The following is a 23,655-nucleotide window of genomic DNA, read 5'->3' as shown; positions in this document are numbered from 1 at the left end:
TTTGAATTATTACTTTCTGTTATATCAGCAGTACACTGTTTTCCATCACAGAGAGGTGTCTGGATGTAGTCATAGATTATCTAATACAGCTGTAAATTAATATAAATTATTGGAAAAGTGGAACTTAATTCCTATATTTTCATTTTGCTTTGGTTTCAATTAAATAATTTATTTGCTATATAAATTTATTGAATTCATATTGAAAACATATTGAATGCTAAAATTTATGGAGTTAAACTTTCTGTATCTTTTAGTAATGTTTCTTTTTTACTTTAGTTTTTCTTACTTTTTTATTTTTGATTTTGAAAATTTATATCCAGTACTTAAATCATGTATATTTAAGATGTTTGAGGATTGCATGGCTTGACACAGAATTTGTACTGTAATTACCCATTGTTTTTGGCATTCATATCCTTCCTTTGCATCAAGAAGGCTATAATACCAACCAAAATTAAAACTGACCTCTTTATGTAAATTTGTTCCATCATTTAGAATTGCCAAGACCCTTGGTTTGACTAGAGTCAACTGAAATAGAACACAAATTTTTAATTTTCAACATCTCCCAAAAAAAACTGATCTGATTTTCTTTTGGAATCAACATTCTGCTATGTTATCTGCTATATATCAGACATGGGCAAATACGGCTCTTTTTGAGTTACATGCGGCTTTTGCTGAAAGTGTTAATTTCTGTTTTTTATTATTATTTTTACAATTTTATTTTTATAATTTTGTGAAAATATGTTTATTAAAAAAATTCAATATTTGTTTTATATTATATTTATATTATATAATAAAATCGCGTGCTTTACCATACTATCCGCCACAACAGTACAGAACTGCGGCTCCCATGCATTTTGCAAAACCTACATTTTGGCTCCCACTGAACTCTTGCTTGCCCACCCCTGCTATATATAATGATCAATGAGGTGATTTTCACTCCAAATACTGTATAATAAAATGGAGAAAACACTGAGATCAGTATCATATGTATGTTTTCTTATCACAAGCACTTTCGATGAACCTATAGTCGTTGTCATCAGGTGAATACGGAAATTTACTAAAAATTAAACGGAAATAATCCGATGAAGAACAGAACACTTAAAATTTAAATTAAAACTTTTGTCAAAACTGCTAAGAACATGTAACAAATATAATATTTGTTACTTGTTACGTGTTATGTCAAAACCATTTTGACGTAACACGTCACGGTTTTTACATGTTCTTAATGGTTTTGACAAAAGTTTTAATTTAAATTTTAAGTGTTCTGTTCTTCATCAGATTATTTCCGTTTAATTTTTAGTACATTTCTGTATTTGCCTAATGATGACAACTATAGGTTTGTCGAAAGTGCTTGTGATAAGAAAATGTACATATAATGCCAATCTTAGTGTTTTTTGCTATATATATTTTTTAATATTTTTATTTCTTTCCAACTAAAGAATTAAAGTATTATTTTAAATAGGTTTTGTTTTGCATTACTGGTGAGTACTTACTGGTATTGCTCATGTTTTATGCAAACCAATCCAGCCAATTCCAACCATATTTAACGTTAAGCTATTCTGTCATGGTATGTAAGAATAGTCATGTCAGTTGTGTCTGTCAGTAACTGCTACTCTGTAACCACAGGTTGAAATTTTGTGTACTGTTGCATTTCGTAAACATTGTATTTTTTGTCATCATTTTATTTTAAATTCTAGAATATTTCAGTTCTAAACTTAACAAAATGAACCCATGTTTAACAATGACAATGATTATCCAGGCACCAGCCCTGATGGTGTAACTGATAACTTAAAAGTAAATAATAAATTTAAAGATACTGAAAAACTAGATGAGATTACAGTAAAAGCAGCAACTAACACATGTAATCCAGTTAAAATTAACAAAATTTATTATAAAAATGAACATTTTCAACTGCTTTTAACACCAATCTTCAGGTTATGGAATATTACATAAAATAAAATTCAAAAAACAAAATTTATATAAAAAAGAAATTGTTAAACAAATGATGGTGATTGCGCACACAAAAGAAAATTGAAGAAAAATAAAATAAAATAAATATAATAAGGGTTAAGTAAAGTACAGTACATACATAAGGTATAAGTACAAATAAAAATACAAATATAAAAAGATAAATCGAAATAAAAAAATAATTAAAAATATAAATAAGATTATAAATGTTCATAAAAAGCCTTCCATGCATGTTATACTGTAAATGTGTTCTTAAAGTTAATGGAGAAACCTTTCTTAGTTGCTTTATAAATTTCAAGGTTTTTGAGATACTTGAGTTGAGCAGGAACAGATGTGCTGTATAAGAGATGTGCATTATTAAAGCCCACTTGAACATCATTGTCATAAGCAAAACCACAACAGCTGTTGAATACAAACCCTTTTGAACCATATAGTGATGTTTCTTTAGTCTAATATTCAATGGTCTGCAGGTAGCTCCAATGTACTCATAGTGCCAATTGAGCTTGTTAACAAAAATAGAAATTGTGCAAATTCTAGGATATGAAGATTGTTCATAGATGTAAGACCGTAGATTTTAGCGGGAAAATTTTTCTAAACGAAAGAAAACTTTCATTTTTTGGTTCAAAAAAATATTGTAAACAATCAACGATAAAAAAACTCCTTGCGGAGAATTGGAGCAGAGGTCTCAATTAACTATCAACAGTCAGGTGAGAAAGTTGACACTTAGCTGTCAGGAATTTGCAAATCATCGTCAACAATTGACCACTTCCCACACTAACACTATAAAAGCTCACGCCACCGGAAACTTAGTGTGCTTGCATAGGAAGTTGTTTCCACACTTGTGTCCGTCTCCATGCCCAGGAACGGAATCCCGTTGGAGAAGACCTTCAGCCACTCTTCCATATCATCGGCGACAATATCGTCCAATCTCATACCAACAGGTATTTTGTTAGGACCTTTGTAAACTCTCTCTCTCTCTCCAGAAATAGCAATAGGCTTAATGCAAAGCAGTCTTAATTAGAATCGGTAAGCTTGCATATAGTTGCATTCAAGCGTATGTTAACTGCATTTAATCTCATAGTTTATCATAGAATAGTTTGTAACCACCTTTGTATTTTATTCTAGTTATTCAATAAATGTTTTGTTTTGTTAACCTGTCTCCTGTCAATCGAAGATGCCTGTCAACTTACAGACACACCTCCCCACTCACTTTTTGCCCTCCTAATGTTTCCTCTAATTTTTTTTGTAGCTAAGCAGAACATGTACTTCTCTGAGCAAAAAAATTTTTGCTGAGCAGATTCTGAGCAAAAAATTTTTCTGAGCATATATATATAAAATCTTATTTTTTCCTATAAAAATTAAAATAATTATAAAGTAGAAATTAAAATTCATTTTAAAACATACTTCCATACAAAATATTATCTTTTGTCAATGATTTAACATACTTAATAGAAATATACATAGCAATAATCATGTTACAGACAGAGTGAGAAATAAGTAAACGACAATTCAAATCAGTGTGCACGCTTGCCTGCACGGCACATAAATTCTCGTGCATGGCAACAATTTGAGCAGTGCGCGACCATGCAGCTCAGAGGAAACATTGCCTCCTAGCTATCCAAAATGACAACAAGGTCGGGTTTTACCAACCCGTGCAGCGTAAGTGGTCAGTGAGGATTAACCCCTGACCCTCTGCTTATCTCACACATGTCTATCATTCCTCAGCAAGAAAAAAACTGTTGAATTTCTCTTAAATGCAATATTAATGTTAGCTAGTTGGGATATTTCTTTGTAGGTACCATAGAGAACCCTGTTAGGGGCGACAGTCTTAGTACAACAGGTTGTTGCTTTCAGTAAAATTTACTGTTGTAAGATAACATTGAATAAGGCTCTTGATAAGATTTGTTAAGTAGCCTAGGGCTGTGGCAATGTGTTCAATATGTTGGAACTCTTTGTACCTAGAATGCATACCAGAACAATGAGTATGAGCCCTTTTCATAAGTGATCTGAATGCTTACTATCAGCTTATGAACATTCCACTACCTGAAAATGGGTGTTAAAAACAGTTGAAAATGTTCATTCTTGTAATATATTTTGTTCATTTTAACTGAATTACAGGTGTTAGTTGCTGCTTTTATTGTAAAGACAGATAATGATAAGCTGTTATTCCTAAGAAGAAAAAGTATTGGAATACTTTTAATGGCAAATGGCTAGGAAGTTTTTCTTGGTTAACAGAAAAGAAAAACTTCAATGAGGAAAGTAAAATTTGTCAATGAACTTTTATATTAAAATTTATTGGAGTAACTTCAATTAGTAACCAAGCTGCTTCTAACATACATGTCAAATATGAAAAAAATTAATAAAATCAATGATAAAATTATTTCATTTTTCACTTTTAGTAAAAGGGATTATCTAATTGATAACAGCTGCAGAAGTAACCTTTATCTATTATATATATATATAATATATAAGGAGTGCTAAAATTTTATTTATCATCATCACTGAAAACCTTTGGATGTTACAACTGCTGTACTAAAATTCTCAAACTTAATTGGAAGGTTTACAGAGAAACAAGAGATACAGTACTGATTTCTTACTTATACTTTTAAATGCAGTACACTGTTAAACAGTATAATGTTATACATTACATTTATAATAGGTAGCTTAAGTACTATGCAGTGACTCTTCTACTGCTGAAGAAGAGAAAGAAAAAAAGCATGTAGAAGAATAAAAGCATCTAGTATTATATAAAATGTTCTAGTACTAGATACACAAGAAATTTTAATTTCATACACAAAAACAACACATTACTTTTCCAGTTGCATAGGATACATTGAATGTACATAATTTGAATATGTCCTTCTCCTTTCTCTGATTCTTTTTTCACACTGTCCTCTTTTCTCATGACTCAAAGGAAGTTAAAGATGATGCACTTGATAAAATTTCCTTTTTTTTACAAGTAAAATAATATTTAAATAAAATTAATATTTAAATTCATTTTAAATATCAAAATGTTCTCTAAATCGACTCCCAGTTTTCACACTTATTACATAATTGGACTGCTGTACACTTCTATTTTTTATACAATGGTAAATTATATAAGCAGACCATTATATAAAAAATTTAATTAAACAATTAAAACTTAATTTAAACAAAGACAAGATCAGGTAAAATACTTTGAAAGAGTCAACATTCCCTGTGTTGAGTTTTTTAAGATAGGAAAAAAGTTGGTAAAAAGCTAAAAATGTTAGTGTGTTTTGTATTATCTCTTCTAGCATCTAATGCAGTCTGTAAATGAATATTTAGTTCCTAGGAGAAATTTTGTCTTTTATGATATCATGCCATATAAACAGACATCTTTTCATGCACTAATTGAAAGAGCCATTTCCCATTTGTCATTTACAAAGTTTAGGAAGAGTTAAATGGAATTTGAGATATTGTTAAGTGCTAGAGTTTTCCAAGCAGTATTATGGATGGCTTAATTAATTCTCATTTGTACAATATATTAAGAAAATAGTACAACAATACTGATAATCGTTAGTAATCGTTCTTTTGCAGTAACAGAAAAACAAGCAACATCAATAGTTTTATTACAAGATTCTAATTTAAGAATATACATTATACATTTCCCTATTATAATGTAATTGATTAGGTGATATAGAGATAAGATCAGTATAGTAAAGAAAGCTGTAATCATAAAGTTAGGTAGGAAGGGAGATAGCTATTACTATGTGGTGCCATGATTAGATCTTTAGGTATTTGCCTTAAAAAAGATTATGCTTCAATTAATAGGAATAATAGTAACTGCATTACTTTAACTGAATTGACATATGACACTGAAGTTAGGATTGCTTGGAACAACCCTGTTCTAATACACAAATTAAGAGAACAATGTCCAATATGTCTGCTAGATCAGGTATTCATATTTTCTTTAAATACACCAATGTACTTAATGCCTGGGATCTCACTCAATTAGAGAATTTATAGAAGGGTGTACTGGGTTCACAAAATTTTTATAACTTATACAATACAACAATGAATTTATTTGAAGGCTAAAAATTATATAAGTTGTATTTATTAATAATATCAATTGTCGGTATTTTGTAAAATTCTGCTTGATGATCAGTGAATTTAAAAATCTATTCCATGTTATTCTGTTCTGAGATTGAAATGTAGTCTATCTTTGATTGTTGAAGACTGTCTAATAAAGGCTGAAAATGTTTCTAAATTACTAAATAGTGTTGGTGTCCTTAATTAAGCAGACATCTTAGCTTTACATTTGGGCTGTATTTTACCCAATCTTGACAATTTAAATAAAATAATTTATTATAAAAGCAGAAGATTAGACCACTATCTAGTACCAATATGAATAATTACAATAATTATTAAATTTAATTTACTTTCATAAAATATACTCTTTATGCATTGATTGCATGCATAAAAATATTTTGCAAAATATAAAAAAATTGCATCATTTAGCAAAAAACAAAAAATTAACAATGATGATTTTACAAACATTAAAAAGACATAAGAATTACAGATCCAGTCAAAATATAATTTAAAAAAATGGAATTAAATGTTTAAACATTCATATAGCATGAAGGTAAAAACTTACAAATAAGAACATAAAAACACTAATTACAGTATCTAGTTCAAACAGCAACAATTCTCAGTGAAGCAGTCTTGGACAAGAAAGCCAATTGTTTTTAATATCTCAAAAAATAATACAATTTTGAAGATATTTCAGATAATTTTGTTAGAAACAAAGATAAGTAAAATGGAAATGCATAGACACATCAAAACAAATACACCTAAGACGAGCAATTATTTATTGTGACATCGTCACAATGCTGGACTGCAATTTTTGATCATGTTTTGAATTTAATTAATTTAAAACATATGCTTTCCATCTCAAATTATAAATGTAGCATCTTGGCCCTGTACATCATAACAATACTTCCTTTCCTTTAACAATACAGTCATGCCAATCATCTATCTAATTGCATTTCAGAGGAAAATTTTTGATTTGAAATAATGTGACTTCCGATTTGCATCAGAAGTTCATATATAGTTAAGTGGTGCCTCCTGCTCCTAATCTTTCCATATCTGGTCTTGGCTTTCAGCTATCTAACTCCATTCTCAAGATTAAGGAAAGACAGATGGATAGTGGGAATTTATAGGTCTACAATTTTTTCAAATTGCAGCCAAACAAATACAATACTACATCAATAAAATAGGTAAGAATTAAATTAATTAAAAATTGAGATCTAAAATTAAAATCAGTCAAATTTATTATATAAAAATTCCTCTTGAATTTTTTGAAAGAAAAATTTCAATACAGTAGTGCATCAATCATACAAATCAATTGGGGACTGGGTTGTTCGGAAAATTGATTTTTCGGATAACTGATTATGTAGGTAAAAATACATTATTAATATACTATATTAGTATATACCAATAATAGTATATTAATATATTCCATGTTGAAATTTTTCTCTGTTGCATGTTGCTTTACGTTGAATATTTGTCAAAGTTAAGCCTAACGAAAATTTTTAATAATAATAATCGTGGCTATTGTATCATTGAAAATTATTTCTTTATTTGGTACAAACAAAATAAATATATTGAAAAATATATATTAAAAACAAAAAAATTATACTTTAAAAATTAATCTAGTATCAAAACACATTCTGACACAGTCTGACTGAAACGCTTTCGGTTAACTGATGTTTTGATTGATTGGTGTTTGGATAATTGATGCTCTACTGTAATTATTTGTAATTCATAAATTTTAATATAAGAAATGTAATAATTAAAAATCAGAACCACACACTGGGGTGTATACAGTCAAACCCGGTTTTATGCAGTGGATAGGGACCGCATAAATAAATAAATAAAAAAAAAATCGCATGAAACTTCACGAGTGACTATAAAAAATATGTTTTTTTTATGCGGTCAATAGGGACCGCATAAAAAAAGCCTCACATAGAAAATAACTCAAAACCATAAGAAATAACTAGGAATTGCTTTTTTAAACGAAATCATGACGAAGCTTGGCAGCTACTTGGAATCTCGCCAAACCTTTTGGAATCTGATTTAGAAAATACATAAATAATACAGTACATTTACCTTCAATTTACGCTTTGAAATGAATCTTATCTTAATGGTCCAATAATGCGAAAGCACTTTGAAGGTTTAATTAACGTAATTAAAACAGACATAGAATTTATTGACAACAGATGTCAGCACTTGACTGCATCGTCTTGTCTATCGTCTGTTTTACATATTAAATAATTACAACTTACTCGTGCCTGTGACCGGTGTGAAAACAATTCAAAACTAACAAACGTTTTCTGGACACCTTCCGTGTCCTTCTTCAGGTTAAAACCGCTGGATTCTATTTTTAAACGAAACCGCCGTTCTGAACTTATAAGAACGAATTCGAATGATGATAGTTCGAATGCGTGATGATCAAGGCGCATGCGTTATAACTGTCGTGTTCCGTGTTGTATCGTATTTTTAATACTAATTTTTTGGTCTTCTTTATGGCCCTGTTCAAACACATCCATCTGACCGCCAGGCAATGAGAACATAAGGAAGAAAGTCAGATGGATGTGTTTGAACAGGGCCATAAAGAAGACCAAAAAATTAGTATTAAAAATACGATACAACACGGAACACGACAGTTATAACGCATGCGCCTTGATCATCACGCATTCGAACTATCATCATTCGAATTCCTTCTTATAAGTTCAGAACGGCGGTTTCGTTTAAAAATAGAATTCAGCGGTTTTAACCTGAAGAAGGACACGGAAGGCATCCAGAAAACGTTTGTTAGTTTTGAATTGTTTTCACACCGGTCACAGGCACGAGTAAGTTGTAATTATTTAATACATACCCCAGTGTGTATGAAGAAGAGATGTTTTACATATTTTTGTCCAGGTGGTGTTTTTGTTGACTTAAAAAATAAATTATTTCATTTTTCGCATATTCATGAAATAATATTGCTATAATAAGTTTATTTAGCTATAATAAGTCAACGTGAGACATGACAAAATGCATGAGACTAGTCACCGACTATACCACACAAATAAAAAAATCGCACAAAAAAAGACCGCATAAAAACAGGTTTGACTGTATAACAAAAAATTGAACTCATTTGAACCTTTCACCAGTGCATAATGTTTAATCTTATAAATCAAACGTTTTCATAACTCCTTCTGGGTTCTTCCTAAGGTAAATCAGCTGGCTTTTTGAAAACAAATGCAAACATGAAATTATTTGAACAAAATCAAACAATGAACATTTCAAATGTCCAATTCGTCTGCATATCCGTTCATGTAACTTGTTTAAATGTGTTCTAACTTAACCATCAACGTCCAAAACAGTTGTCAATGACAAGTCAGAATTCCAAAATATATGTGCATGTGTATGAGATGTATTATCCATAACATATGTGCATGTGTTCCCATAGTTTCCTTAAAAATTACGAGTAGAATGTTAACTCTCCATGTGTAGTAAAGCCTGCCAGGCCATTGAAAGACCAATCTCGTCTCTTGAATTAACACAGGTGTATGTGTTGTATGCTTTAAAAATCTCCATCTCCTCCAACCATTTGAGGTGCTCAAGGTGTGGGGTGGTGACTATTAATTTTGCTCTTGTGAAGTCCGCCACAATTTCGGGGTCGGTGGCATATGTGGGGAGTGAGGCGATACATCTATTGTGTTGTATATCACACTTATGTTCCTTTAACCTGACCCCCATAGAACGTTTTGTTGATCCTATGTACACCATATCTCTATCAAATCGGTTGTCCCTAACAGGGACCCTATAGACGTCTGGTAGTCTCTCCTTGTTGGATGGGTCTTTAGCATTGCATAATATGTTGAAAAGAGTAGGGCATCTCCTGTGGACAATGCTGAGAGAGCAAGCATAACATCCTTACTCAGAATCTTGATGGGTATCAATTTACCATCTCCAACCCATTGGAATTTGGTTAGGTTAGTTTTCCATCCACTAAAGCAGAATATATAAGGATCATTCAAAAAGAAATGAGCTGGAGACTGGAATGTGAAAACTGATGACAATTGTAATATCGTTGCGTGTGTAAGAATGTGTGGTTCCGACAACAGCACAGAAGATCACAGCCCGCTGCTAGAGGTCGCGGGTGCATACCACATGACTACAAAGATAGCAGAAGCATACGTTAATTGTCCACCGCGGTCAGTCCTGTTGTAAACAGTGAAACAGTGAAATGGAAGCGTCAAAAGAAGAGCAAAGAGGTGTTGTTTGTTTTCTGACAGTGGAAGGAGTAGGGAGAATGGACATTCATCAAAGAATGTCACAAGTGTACGGTGAACACTGCATGTCCCTTGCAAGGGTCAAGGTGTGGCACAAGCACTTCAGGGAAGGGTGGGTGTTGTTAGCCGATGATGCACAGTCAGGAACACCACACCACATTACCGATGACATTGTCCAGCTGGTTGATGGAGTCATTACTCAGGACCGCCGAGCGACGGTACAAGCCGTTGATGCCGAGGTCAGCAATGGCTTGTACCATCACTTGGCGGCTTGTGATCATCAACGGCACAGCTTGTGATCTTCTGTGCCGTTGTTGGAACCACACATTCTTACACACATAACGATATTACAATTCTGTCATCAGTTTTCACATTCCAGCCTCCAGCTTGTTTCTTTTTGAATGATCCTCATATATCTGCTGCATATGCTAGAAGAGAAATAATTTCACAAATATTAGAAATTTTTTGTGCCAACAATGAGGATAATCAAAGGTTCATAAGTTAACAACTGATGAGAAAATAAGTGCCAGACTAAGAATATAGATGTATGGCATAATCATATATGTGATTTAGTAGAATACAAAGTACTTGAATGCAGTCATTTCTTTGTAGTAAGTATAATGCAATCATTTCTTCAGTGGTTTAGTATTACAATGCATTCCAATACTAAACCACTGTAGAAATGATTACAGATGCAATGGCTAAACCTCTCTCTAAATTTAGATTTTAAAAACTGGTCTTTTATGGGATTTAAAACATATTTGTTTTAATTATTTGCTTTATGGGATGTTGGAGTTATTCTGACAAATGTTGATATTTAAACATGATACTTGTTTGGAGAAAAAGCATGCTGTACTGTTCAAGCAGACAAGCATGCTTGTCTGCTTGAACAGTACAGTACTTTAGTTCTTATCATGACAACTTAATAATAAAAGATTATGCACTCTGTCTCTCAGATTCACTACTTCAGATGACCCCTTGGAATTCTTGATTCAATCTAAGGAGGCATTATTGCAAGAAATTCCAATGAATTCTAAGCTTCTAAGTTTTCAGGAGTCACAAACAACCCTCCTTCCCATTTATAGTCTGGGATAACTTAAACCTACCGAACTTTGATGTGGAAGTCCTCAAATATGGATCAGCCTTTGCACTACCCCCGCAGAAGACAGACACTAGGAGTCTCATCCCTGACCTGAAAATCCTCTTATGAGGTCTATCTGATAGGCAAAAGAAGTACTATCACTGGATGGACACTTTGAGAATCAAGAATTCCAAGGAATCATCTGAAGTGGTGGATCTGAGAGACAAACTACAGCATATTGTGCATTGGATGCAACTAAACAATGTCACTCTTGTCAGGACAGACAAAACCAAGGCCATGGTTTTCACGAAGCGTGACACTCACGAAAGGGGCCTACAGGAATACTTATCACTTACCCACTGTGATAGAGTGGAAGAGAGTTTTATCGATAAGCTATATTCCACAGTGAAGAGTTTCGCCTGTACTAATCTCACTAAACACTTAGCACTTGATAACTTAGCTGTTGACTCCCCTGACATCCCTAAATTGTTTGCTTTTGCAAAGACACACAAACTGGGCCGACAGCTCCGCCCAGTTGTAGACAACGCAAGAGCACCTACACATAAGCTAGGGAAGGCCGTGCACACCCTTCTTACTCTTCACATGGAGGATACCCTACACCATCGCTAGCCCAGTGGAGCTTATAACACAGTTGAAAGAAGTCACCTCCACCTGTTACATCACAGTATTAGACTTTAAGTCCCTCTACTCCTCCATTGAGCTCCCTCCTGCTTTCTGTGCACTCAGGGACCATGCATTACACAACCAAGTGCTAGGAATGGCACATTTAATTTGTTATAATTCCATGTTTCAATTTAATGGCATTATCTACATACAAGGTAGGGAGCTGCCCATGGGGTGTGTAAAATGGTTGTACGACAGTTAGAGAACAAGGCCCTTCCCAACATCCGAGTATTTAGGAAGTATATTGATAATATCATTGTTTTTTGGAAAACCATACTGATGTAACAAACTTGATCAATTCTTTTAACAATAATCCCTATGAATTGACACTGGAAATAGAACAATCCAACTCTACCAAAGTCCACCTCCTAGATATAAATATTAGAGTGAAAAGCATGGGCATCCATACTTCGGTGTATCATAAGCCAGGATCTACGTTGTCATACATTCCAGTAGGGTCCTGCGATCCAGTATCATACAAGACTGCGGCCTTTAAAGCCTTAATCAGAAGAGCCTTTACACATTCTTCGAACACCCAGGCTCGAGATACTGAACTAGCATCTACAGAATGCTTACCTGCAGAACACAGTTATCACAAATGTATACATAGGCTGATACAACGTTTTCAATGTATACATTTGGAAAATGCACAGGAGGTAGACCAGCCGACTAATAACCAACCAGAAGACATAGAATGCAACCCATACCTAAGATCTGTATATGCCAAGGTGGCCAGGAAATGCCAGATATGAATTGCTCTCAGGTGGTGCCCTACTATTTTTAACATCTTATGTAATGGGAAGGACCCTCCTAACCCCAGCAGATGCCCCAGAGTCTATTGTGTCCCTTTAAGGGATAATAGATGCAATAGGGACCTGATATATGAGCTGTTTTCTTTGAAAGTGGAATAAGTCCATTTTATATTATATGGAGATATTTAAGGGTTTGTATTTGAATGGTTTGAAAAATATTTGTATATGTTAATATGCTCATTTTATGTTTTTTAAAATATTAAATTAATTTAACTTTATAATGTAATCGTTTTTAAAGTATTAGTTAACTATAATCTCTCTATACAACGGAATTTGAAATAATTAAAATAACCCTTCTAACCTTTTACCCGGTGTCGTTCTATTTTTAGAATCGCGTCGTTCTATTTTCAGAATCGCAAACGTTTTCACAGCCCCTCCTGGGCTCTTCTTAAGGCTTCGTCGAACAGGCTGTTAACATTCGAATAAATATTCAATTTGAATTTCTTTTCGGAACATTACCAATTGCAGCAGCTGGATATTTGTACTGCGCATGCTCCATGTTCTTCCCTTTAAACACTGTTTTCTAGCAAAACCTGCCATGCGCTCAATAGGATCATTTCCTCTTTATAATTAACGCAGGTATTACATAATCCTGCCTAAAATACACTACGGCCCTGGCGACGTACGCGTCGGAAAAGGAGATAACGGCGGACCGGCATGCGGCAAAAATCATTATACCCAGCTATAACCCACAGCAATTGAAATGGCTAGAAGCCATGGAGATATTTAAGGCGGGATTACGTAATACCTGCCTTAATTATAAAGAGGAAATGATCCTATCGAGCGCATGGCAGGTTTTGCTAGAAAACAGTGTTTAAAGGGAAGAACATGGAGCATGTGCAGTACAAATATCCAGCTGCTGAACGTGGTAATATTCTGAAAAGAAATTCAAATTGAATATTTATTCGAATGTTAACAGCCTGTTCGACGAAGCCTGAAGAAAAGCCCAGGAGGGGCTGTGAAAACGTTTGCGATTCTAAAAATAGAACGACACCGGGTAAAAAGATTAGAAGGGTTATTTTAAGTATTAGTTAACAGAAATTTATACTTTTGATGACCTCAAATGGACCACACCATACACCACTTTCAAAGTCAACAAAATGTGAAAATCATACATTTATGAAAAATTAAATATGAGATTTCAATTGAATCAAACCAATTTTTTTATGAAATTGTTATTAAATATGTCGAACAAAATCGTACTCAGCAAAATGTAAAAAATCAAGTAACTAACGCCCTATTTGTTGCTGAGGGAGTTTAATAAAAACAAAACTAACATTTTCGGTCTATTCAATAGACCAGTGGTATTCAATCTATGGGTGGCGACCCCAAATGGGGTCGTGAAAAATTACCTTGCAGTTGCAAGGTGGAGAGAAAAATTGTAAATAAATTTAATTTAATACAAATACAACATTGACAAAGATTTTTGAGAAAAATATTACTTTCTAAAATGTGATATTTTATTAAATTCTAGACAGATTACTATATTTTTAGAACGACAACTTCAAAGAGATACGTTCAGATATGTCTCGGATGACATCGTGTGATGTCACTTTTGGCAAATCACATGACTTGGTAAACAAGTGATGACAATGCATATTCCATTTACACCATCAGCACGGCCCATTTGTGAGTTCAATTATTATTTTGGTGTAAAATATCGGATTTAACTTAGTATTTGTGATAAATGGACTGCTTTTAAAGTTACTAATTTTATGTCCATCATAAATGAGTAGCTAAAAACTGGTAGCATAATTGAAAAAACAGACAGTGAAGGGTCAAATGACGAGAAAAGCACTTCAATTTCGGCTGCTTTAACTTCTGACACAGACCAAATACGTTTGGAAACTTCTGCCCCTACAGAGTCGAGACATAAAGAAGTAAAAGCAAATAAACGAGTTCATAAGTTTGACAATGAGTTTATAAAATATGGTTTTGTATGTACTGAAGATGATGAACCAAAGGGGCTAGATGCCTTATGTGCCTGGCAGTATTGTCAAAAGAGTCACTGAAACCAAACAAACTGAAGAGGCAAACACATGGAATAGCAACACCAAACACCTGGAATTCAAAGATAAAACCATTGAATTTTTTCAGAAAAAAACAGGGCCTTTGACATGTAGGCAAAATTTTATGTCTAATTTTACCAATATTAAAAAAAAGCATTGGAGGCTTCCTACTGAGTGAGCTATCTTATAGCTAAATCTGGCAAACTGTATACAATTTCTGAAGTGTTAATTGTTCCAACAACTCAGAATATAGTAGGTATTATGTTTGGGGAAAAGGGAAAGCAACAGATATATCAAATACCACTTTCTGATACAACAATTGGTTGCAGAATATTCGAAATAGCATAAAATGTGGAAGGCAAACTTATAAGTAGAATTCAAAAAAGTAAATTTTTCAGCCTTCAGTTGGATGAATCCACTGATTGACAGAACGCTGCACAACTAATCTGTTTTGCAAAATATGAATACAAAAATGAAGTCATTGATAACTTTGTGTTTTGTGAGGAACTACAAAGGACTATAGGAAAAGAAATCTTTAAATTAGTAAATTCTTACTTCATGGGAAACAATATTTCTGGGAAAATTGTGTGGGGGCGTGTAATGATGGAGCTCGTGCTATGCTTACAAAATACAGTGGACTTCTATCTCAAATCAAAGAAGCCTCACCCAATGTAACATGGGTTCACTGTATGATTCATAGAGAAGCGATTGTATTGAAAAACATGCCACAGAACTTAAAGCCTATCTTAGATACTGGAGTTAAAATAATAAATTTTATAAAGGTGCGTTCTCTGAATTCAAGGATTTTTTCACATATATGCAGGGAAATGGGCAGTGAACATCAGCAGCTGCTTTTACATACAGAGGTACGTTGGCTTTTGAATGGTAGGGTCCTAATGAGACTATTTGTACTTAAAGATGAGATGTTTTTAAATGACAACGATAAAGATAAAAAAATTTATACACTTTTCAACTGATAAGAACGGCTATGTAGGTTAGCTTACTTGAGTGATAGTTTTCTCAAATTGAACAAGCTGAATTTAAGTCTTCAAGGTGAACAATTAAATATATTTATGGCTAATGATAAAATCAAAGCCTTTATAAAGAAAATAGACTTGTGGTGCTCATACTGCAAGGAGATTAATTTGCAGCATTTCTTACTTTAGAATGTTTTGTTATAGAAAACAAAGTAAAAGTTAATCAATCAGTTATTAAAGATATAACAACTCACTGGACATATCTTAAATATCAATTTAATACATATTTTCCAGAAGATTTTTCTCACTCTGAATGGATCCGGAATCCCTTTCAGTGTGTATTACCCAAAAATTTATCATTAAATTTAAGCAAAAAACTGAGTTATCATCTGATGGAGAATAAATATTTGCTTTCAGAGCATGAATTGAGTAATTTTTGGCTTAAAATTCAAAATAAATATCCAGAACTGTGTGATACAGCTCTAAAAGTATTATTACCATTTGCCACATCTTACATGTACGAGATGGGATTTTCCCAATTTCTCTACTTAAAATCTAAATATTGAAACAAATTAGCAATAGCGCAACCTTTAAGACTCAAATTGAACAAAATAGACCCAGAAATATCACTACTTGTAAACAAGAAACAGGCTCATAGGTCTCATTAAATATTTTCCTTTTGTATTTTTTTTAAACTGAATTTGTTTTAAGTTCCTACGTGTTATATCCAATATTTTAATTTTAAAAGTTATAAATGGAATAATGCTGAACTATTTTTCAATCTAATATTTGGTAACTACAGAGTTGTTTTCAGTTTATTGTAATTGTTTTGTATGAAATAAAAAAAGAACTAAATTAACATCTTCCTGATTTTCAATATTACATAGTCCTAGTGTTTGAGCAATTAAAACTAGAGTATTGATTATTTTAATTTTAGGTCAGCATGTTACCTCAATGACCCATGCGAGGTCGCACTGTTAAAATGTTTGAATACCATTGCAATAGACTATCATCAGGTTAGAACATATGAAAATGGAATACATTATAAATGGAACATCACATAAAATTCAAAAATACCAAAAAACTGTTAACAACTCAACTAGTTAGAATAAAAATTAAAACGTAAATGGTACATAAGTGTAAAAATAAAACAACATACTACATTGGCTAAACATTAATACAATTTACCAAAATCAAATAGTAGTTACTAATTTTCTTAAAGCGATTATGGATCAAACTTCAGTTCATGTACTGCTTGTAGGCTTTTTAATGACAAACTTCCATGCTGAGGGAAAATTCTCTGCATCTCTGGCGTTAATGAATCCTTCTTCAAGTTTGCTCCTGTAAATTTCCATTTTTTCAACAGTTTTCACTAAAGTTGGAGAGAGTACTTGTTGGACGATCTCTGCTTCTTCCCACCGAACCACGGATCCTTAGGCTTGAGTCATTTGGGCCAATACCGTTGTATTAGATCCTTTTCTAACATCATATTTATGTTCTCTAATCCTTACCCTGAGGTTTCTTGTAACTCCTATGTATTCCTTTTTTATCCCTAACTGTTGGTTCTCATAGAGGATCCTATAAAGTCCTGTTTTATTTTATTTTTTAATAAGCCCTTTATCATTTCTTAGAATTTTGTACAAATTCGGAGCTCTTTTCAAGACCAACGTTGAAGTTTTAATGCCCACAATTTCCTTCATGACGCCTCCTAAACATTTGTTGAATGTAAACTTTGTGCACTTAGTAGTATCTTGCCTAGAGACTTTTTTGTTGTTTCTCTCAAATTTTCTAACAATACCAGCAATAATGCGTCTCTTATATCCTAAGGATTCTGCTATCCGCATAATCCTTTCGATTTCTTTAACCCAATCTATAACATTGTCACAGTATAGGAAAGCCCTTCTAACCAAGGCACGAAAGGCCGCCAATTTATAACAATATGGGTCATTGCACTTTGCAGGAATGTAAAGTGGGCTATGTTGCATCTATGTGCAATTTTTCCATACCAAGGTGCTAATATTGGGTTGTACGGAATGGGTACTATATTTTGTGACGTTTGCTCATTACTTTCATTGCCTGGCATTGCACAAAGGCAAGAGATATGTATAGCTTACCGACGTTGTCCATCTATGCTTCAACTCCTGCGGAATGATAAAGACAAACCGAACAGGGACAAATTACTAGGAGTGTACGCAATCCCAGTAATGGATCATAGATGCAGCAGAGAATTATTGTACATAGGAGCCACAAAGCGTGCAGTGGAAGTGAGATGGATAGAACATCAGAAAGACATTCAGCATGGCAGAGCTAACACCTCGCTAGCAATATATGCGTCAGATCCAGTAATCATCCCAGACTTCAAGGCTGCTAAACTACTAGTCACCACAAAATGCACAGACCACATTAGATGGTTGGAACAAATAGAAATTTGTAAAACTTTCCAGTCATCCAAGCCAATCAATGCCAAAGATGAAGTAACTTTATCGCTGACATGGCAGGCACTACTGCAGAAAGAGGGGCGGAATAAAGGAAGGGAAACACAAAGATCATGAGGATAACGTAAAACATATGAGTAGGAGGGGTTTGGACACAGTTGGGTATGAATGCTTTGGCACCATAGAGTAAGTTTTTGGCATCGTTTTATATCAACATGGAACTGCTCATGTGATCGTTTTTTAAAAGAACGGTGGAGCACTTTCTAAAAAATTTATAAAATTGGCTTCGTATTACATCGGCATAGATCTCCTCACGTGATCATTTTTTAAAGGAATTTTGGAGCGTTTTTAGGTGTTTCGGTTGAGGTTTTATTCGTTTGGAGTTTCTACGGAAGCTATTCGAACGCTTTGAATTTTCGGTTGGCACGTGCGTCGCTGAAATAGGTGTTCGATAATTCGAAAATTGTTTTAAAAAGAGAAGAAAGCTTGAGAAAGGACACAGTGAGGTGTCTGAAAATGTTTGCTGAGGGACTTTAAGCAGATTTTCACTGGTCAAAGGGTTTTGGATGAGTTAGTGATTTCAACCTGGTGTTTTAGGTGATTATTTAAAAGATTTTGATTAAGTGAACATAACTGTATGTGTATCCTGGCCTAAGAAGCTAATAGCTTCTTATCAGCAAAACAAAACATTGTATATGGTAAATTATATATTTGTTCCAAAATTATTCTTACATGTAGAAATAACTCATTGTATAAAAGTTAGATGAGATGGTAACTAATAATATTATGGTTACCATATGTCCATATTTACATATTTTTCTAAGTATGGATAGCCTGTACCATACTTAGAAAAATAAACAAAATGTCCATATTTTTCAACTGATTGCACAGTTAATAGTTAAATCATAACCACTACATTTAAATCTGATAAAAGGTGCTAAATTTTTTATAACTATTCTTGTATTTTTTGCCTATGTGACAACATTGTATAAGCAAATGTAACTTTGTTGCTTAGAGAATATGTGCACATTCGATATAACAGTCTTTTTAATTCAATAGTACTTGTCGTCTAAGTAGTAGAACAGTTTTCTTATATTTAAAATTGCATTCTGTGCCCCAAAGGAAAGTGTAAATTGAAACTTTATATCATGTACTGTACCTACATTTACTAGATTGAAAAATGTGAATAAATTTATTTTATTTTGCCTTGCTATCTAATGATAATCTGTCCATATTTTGTCTTCAACTGTTATGGTAACCCTAATAACATACTCTCCCAATTTATGAGAATAGTAGTTTGGAAGATTCAAACTTATTTTCTTTTCCTAGATACCTATGAATAATTAGAAAATTTTGAGTTAATTTTGCTTAATTGTTGATGTTATGAGTAAAGTCCGGATTTTTGGGTGTCGTATCCACTCAGTTTTTGAAAAGGGCAGAGTGTAAAAAGACAAACTATATTGGTTTTAGTGCAGTAGACCCACTCATTGGCAAACTGTTTAGCACCCAAATGCACACAAAACAAAACACACTCAAAACAGTAACTAGCACCCAAACAATATATTTTGCATCCAACTTCCATCTTTTTTACATTTTCAAAAAATATGTTGACAATTATCTCTTCTTCTTTTGGTGGTTTTTATTCATTCTCTCAAGGAAAAAGAACAAATTCGTTAAACCACACCACACATGCTGAGGGAAAAAATATAATAATTAGCTTACTCTCTTCTTTTGTTGAGAGAAAAGAGGGTAAAAGGGAATTTGCTGGACTAAACAACTAAGCATTAGGGTTGTTCTAAGAATGTAAACAGATTCACTGAAAATATGCAACATGTGTTTTTTTTCTGAGAAAAGAATAATCTAGAAAATCGTGACTTGTGAGCGCAACAGTTCCAATTTCCTTTGTTCAGTGACATTAGAAAATGGTAAAATTCTCCGCATCTAAACTGAACATTTTAGCAAATAAGTTTAAAGATGAAGATGTATGCAGAGATGGAAAAGTTCATCACTGTTCCATTTGCAATTATGTGATTTTGGTTGATGTGAAACACCAAGAAACAAAAATCAGGAAACACATAAATTTAGAATAGCATAGAGAAGGCAAACAAAAAAGGAAGAATTTCGAGCAGACATATATAGGGGCCTCATTTCAAAAAGGAGAAGAATCTCAGAAGGCTAATACATTTTATGAAGATCTAACGACTGCTCTTCTGCAAACAAATATATCCTTATATAAGGTAAACAATCCAGCCTTTAAGTCATTTCTCCAGAAATATATGGGAAAGCTTTTCCCTGACAAGAGCATTCAGAAAAAACTACATGAAATCAATTTATGATAAAACAATATCCAAAATCCTGGACATTGTCAGAGACAATCCTGGACGACTTTATACTGGTCAAGTTTATACTGGACGAAACAATGGATTCCACAAAACAGTACGTGCTGAATGTTCTTGTTGCATCACCAACTAGATGCTATGTACAGTACAACCAATGTTGTTCAAAATGTACCAACTTAAAAATACAAACTCAAATACAGTGTCCCAAGCTTTCAATGATGTTTGTGTCAAGTTGTGGCCAAATGATGTGCAGTACGAAAAGGTTTGGCTTGTTGTTACAGATCAAGCATCTTACATGACAGCATTCTCAAATTTGAAGTGCATCTACAACAACCTAAAGCATGTGACTTGTCTTGCCCATGCCTTACATCATGTATGTGAATGTATTCGTATAGAACAGGGATGGCGAACCTATGGCACATAGCAGAAATCATCTGGCATGTAATGTGTCATATGATTTCTGTCTTTTTCAATCATCCTTTCTGTTTATCACCTGATCATCCTTTTTTCAATCAGATTTTTTACATTTATTTGAATTAAAGCGTATTCGTTTAATTTCTTTAAATATCATTATTCGAAGTCTAAGATATTGGCACACATTAACATCTTTAAAGCTAAGTATGCTTACAATATGGCACATGGACTCAAAAAGGTTTGCCATCCCTGGTGTAAAACATAGCAAGGCCAACAACTTTATTTTGCAAATGAAAATAGTTCTTCTCAAGTGCTGTAATTGGGAGGGCTTGTACTAAGATGTAACTGGCTGCTATTACCACCCAGCCAGTGGTCACACATTGGGGGTTTTGGATTCTACTGCGAGAACTTTGAGAAAATTAATGCATTTATCAATAAACTTCCTCCTGGCAATTCTGCGGCCATCGACAGTGTCAAGAAACTGGTCGCTGATCCAGTAGTGACCACAGAGCTCTACTCTATGCATTCATAGAAGTTATTGGTGAATAAAATCAACTAGCTGGAAAGATGTGGAACTGAAATGCGAGATAAATGGAATGTTGTAAGTCAGGCACTTGATGTACCGGACGGTTTTGCCCTGGACAAACTCAGATCTAGTTTATGAAAAAAATCCTGATTTGAAAAATATTTTGGATTGCACTGAACTAGAATTCAGAGTAAAAATGAAACATGCCCCCTTAGTCTTAATCGATGTAGAAAAATCTTTTTCCTTATATAAAGACATTCTATTCTCCGAATGAGAAAACTTTACTTTAAAGAACATTGAAATGGTTACTGTTGTAAATTACAATGCTCATCTTTGTATGTAAATTGCATTAAACAACTATGTAGTTTGTAAATATACTACTTCTTGTTGGTTTTTGTCTTAATAATACAGCATTTAAAAGCACATATCTTCCTCACACACACCGGGGTGTATATTAGATAATTACGACTTACTTGAGCCTGTGACCAGTGTGAAAATAATCAATTCAAATTAACAAACGTTTTCTGGACGCCTTCCGTGTCCTTCTTCAGGTGGAAAAAGTTTGTTAATTTAAATTAATTATTTTCATTCCAATCACAGGCTCAAGTAAGTCGTAATTATCTAATTTAAAAGCACCCAATCCATTCTAAAAATGCACCCAAAAATCTGAACCTTAGTTATGAATGGCAATTCTATCTATTTATACAGTAATACCTTGTTTTCGTTGACTTTGGTTATCATTGGTTTTGGTTTTCGTCGATTTTTTTCACGAAAAATTTGTCTTGGTTTTCATCAAATGACTCGAATTTCGTTGGCGGGCTCAAGTGACCTCGCTGCTAATTTTGCAAAAACAAATGGCAACCCACCCGTTTTCCGGCGCAGTGTGGCATTATTTCTTGTTGTGCGAATGTTACCCTGCAACAGACCACTATTGGCCAACAATTCCATTCCCTGAACACTGGGAGTTCGGTTGTGGGTTCGCACTTTGCCAGGGTGGGCTGGCCACGCAAAGTGTTCCAGGTTTTCTCCACATCTTTAATGCCTGAATAGAGCCAGTTACCCTTAGATGGATTTCCCAGAAGGCATTATTTCCGTTGATACGACCATCATAAATGCATACAACTACTATTACATGACAATTACCACAGGGCGATATAGGCTAGAAGCCCATGTCCAACTAGCTTCTACGAGACAAGACATTACCCCATGTGTCTAGCTGAACAATTCCATTGCTTTCATCTTGATGCTAATTATCCTATTGTTAATCTTAATGCTATTATCTTTATGCTAATTAGTCTTTTATGTTAATTTCTTATTGCTTTTAGTATTTAATGCTATATTAATTCTCTATAAAATGTGTTTTTAGTATTATTTTGGAGCATCCAGAACAAATTAATTGGATTTACATTGATTCATATGGAAATAATTACCTTGGATTTCGTCAGTTTTGGATTTCGCTGATTGTTTTCGGACATTGACAAAAACCGAGGTATCACTGTAATATGAAATTAATTTAATTAGGCCTAATTACTTTCTACATTGCATAAATATAGCACAGTAAAACCTGGAAAAAGTCTTTAGTATTAAATTAACCACAACATTGCAACTCAGATTTTGAAAATGTAGTGAAAAAGTTTATTCTCAAATGTTTCCAGTCATTCTGCCAATGCAGTTTCAAAAGAAGTATTACATTAAATTTATGACTTCTTCTGAATATTAGAAATGTTTTCCCAAAAATATTTAAAACAAAAAAGTTTCTGTTTCTGTATTTATGCCATTTAAGATAGTAAACTTTTAAAATTTAAGTATAACATATTATGGATATATTTCTAATGGAACCATTTTTGATGATTAATTTATATAATTACTGCTAAATCTGTCTTATTTATCAGTTTTAGTCTACTGTTTGTATATTTGTTTTCTGAACAGGGCTTAACACTTATATTTAACATAGACAATGAATTGCTGAATGAAGCACTAATGGAATTGTGATAAATCACACATTCCAAAGCTGAAATGCTTAAATCTTGGTTGCTTGTTGTTTTCTATTATATGTATTTTGTTAGCACAATGTTGTCGTTAAGAACATATCACACATAAAAACACTTTC

General features: G+C 33.3%; 1 protein-coding gene across 5 annotated transcripts in view; it reads right to left on the bottom strand.

Moving 5' to 3' along the window:
• The window catches only part of LOC136974191 (CUE domain-containing protein 1), an 88,058-nt gene that overhangs the window by 51,499 nt on the left and 12,904 nt on the right, over positions 1-23,655 (bottom strand). The window lies entirely within an intron of this gene.

The sequence above is a fragment of the Centruroides vittatus genome, unplaced genomic scaffold (assembly GCF_030686945.1).
Source record: "Centruroides vittatus isolate TY-2023 unplaced genomic scaffold, ASM3068694v2 contig_345, whole genome shotgun sequence".
Taxonomy (NCBI): domain Eukaryota; kingdom Metazoa; phylum Arthropoda; class Arachnida; order Scorpiones; family Buthidae; genus Centruroides; species Centruroides vittatus.
This window is presented reverse-complemented; position numbering and strand designations above follow the sequence as displayed.